Source organism: Acinonyx jubatus, chromosome X (genome assembly GCF_027475565.1).
Source record: "Acinonyx jubatus isolate Ajub_Pintada_27869175 chromosome X, VMU_Ajub_asm_v1.0, whole genome shotgun sequence".
Taxonomy (NCBI): Eukaryota; Metazoa; Chordata; class Mammalia; order Carnivora; family Felidae; genus Acinonyx; species Acinonyx jubatus.
Window position 1 is genome coordinate 121,224,419 of NC_069389.1, and position 2,120 is coordinate 121,226,538.

The following is a 2,120-nucleotide window of genomic DNA, read 5'->3' on the forward strand; positions in this document are numbered from 1 at the left end:
GCCAAGGTCCCACGGGCTCAATGGAGCACCTGCCATGGCATTTGGGGAAGGGCAGGGGCTGTGAGGGCTCTGGGGCTCTGCAAGCCAGCAGCAGATCCCTCCTCCAGGGGACCAGAAACTGGGCAGAGCAGGAGGAGGACAGGGAGGAAGAGGAGGACGGAGAGGGAGATGGTGCCTCCTCCTCCTCCACATCCACCTCCTCCTCTTCGTCCTCCCGTCCCACAGCAGTGCATCCAACAGGAGCAGGATGCACTGCTCTTCCTCAAGCTTCCAGAGCTCACTCCTCTGACTCTCGGGCAGACTGTGCCTCGCCCTCCTCCTCCACCTCCTCCACCTCCTCCACCTCCTCCACCTCCTCCACCTCTACGTGCTGCACGTCCTCCGCCACATCCACCTCCTCTTCCTCTTCGGCATGCACCTGCGGCACTTCCACAATATCCTCCTCCACCTCCACCACCTCCACCTCCACCACCTGCACCTCCACCTCCTCGTCCTCCGCCTCCCACAGCGGTACATCCCATGGCAGCGGGGCCTGTCTGGGCTCCTCCTCGACCTTGCAGAGCTCACTCGTCTGACGCAGGGGCATGATGGTCGCCAGACCCTGAACACAGAAGAGGGGTGGCTCTTCAGGGGGAGGCCCAGCCCACCCAGACCCCGAGCTCCCAGGCCTGAGAGCGGGGCCGCGTGGGGGTTGGGGGCCAGGGGTCCCCTCTGGGGTGGGATGGGCGAGCCCCCGGCCGCACGCGCGGAGCACGCACCTCGCCTGGACAACCGACTGGCACGCGGCCGCGCCTCCTCCTCTGCTCTGTGACCTCAGGACTCCTGCCTCAGACCAAGGCCTCAACTGCAGAGCTCGCAGAGCCCCTGGAAGAGGGAGGGACGGACGGAGGCAGGGAGGGGGGAGGGAGGGGGCGCCTCAGGGTCTCAGGGTGGGTGCAGACCGCGAGCACCGCCCCGGGCCCCCACCCCCCACTGCGGCCAGGAGATTCTGGCCAGGACTCTGGGCGGCCCCGCCCCAGGAGCCCCCACCCCCCACCCGCGCTCCCCCTTCCAGCCTGGGCCTGCCCCTTCTGGGCCTCCGCTGACAGCCAGAGCGGACCCGAGCGGCAGGGCAGGCCTGGGCCCTACGCAGGTGTCCTGGGCTGGGAGGCAGCGCCTCCTCTCTCCCCTGCACCCCGGCCAGGGCCCGGGATCCTGCCTCGGCTGACCGGGGTCCAGCCCCGCACACCAAGGCCCTCCCTTCGCCCAGACCCACCGCGGGGGCGGCTTTCCGAGGGCGGCCCGGGGGCTGGGGTCCAAGGGGCCTCCGGCCGTCCTCCCGCAGGGCTCTCCCGGGGAGCCCCGGGCCCGCTGCCTCCCACCAGAACCCTCACGGCCCGGCGAGGTCCGGGCCAAGGCGGCTGGCGTCGCACGAGGCGACCAAGTCCGGGGAGGCCCGGGGCCCATGGCGGGGGGCGGGGGGGGGGGGCTCACGTGGCTTCCTTGGGGTCCCTCAGCCCTATCCTCTCGTCCCCATCCGGACTCCCTGGGCGGCCTGGGCCTCGGGCTCTGCCGCCTGACGCCGGCTCCTCGCGCGCAACCAGCTCTCAGTCGGGCTGGGACCCAGAGCCCGAGTCCGCCCACGCCTCACGCCCTGGTCACAGTCGTCGTGGTCGCGCCACCCTGCGGCCTCCACCGCCGCCCCCACCGCCTGACTCATTCCCCTCTGGGTCCCGGCTCCCTCGCTCCTCCCTCTGGGCCTCACCTCGAGGCCCACGAGGCTCTGCGCCCTTCCCGCGCCTGACGGGATTCGAGGCGCGGCCGGAAGATGCCGAGGCCGACGCTGACGCCGACGCCGACTCCGAGGCCCCCTCGCCCCGCCCCGCCCCGCCCCGCCCCGCCAGTCTCTTGAGACCCGGATGCGGAAGTCCAGACACCCCGCGGGGCCTCATTCCCACTAGGGGCTTCCCTAGGCTGCCGCTAGGGGTCGCCTTCCGGGCCGGGGCCTGCGTTCTGGGGGCCAGAGTCCCTCCCTCCGTGTTCCCTAGGTGGCCTCCTGTGCATATGGTGGGTCCCCCGTCCTCCCCAGCTCACCCGTCCGACCCCCGAACCGCCCCCCACTCCCCGGTCCCCGCCCTTGG

General features: G+C 71.9%; 1 long non-coding RNA gene across 1 annotated transcript; it reads right to left on the reverse strand.

Moving 5' to 3' along the window:
* Window positions 1-475: 475 nt before the first annotated feature.
* LOC128311471 (uncharacterized) lies at window positions 476-1,788 on the reverse strand. Its single transcript, XR_008289902.1, has 3 exons — window positions 1,474-1,788; window positions 759-864; window positions 476-601 (listed from the first exon to the last, which is right to left on the reverse strand). It is a non-coding gene; the product is annotated as an uncharacterized LOC128311471 (long non-coding RNA).
* Between the last annotated feature and the right edge of the window lie 332 nt (window positions 1,789-2,120).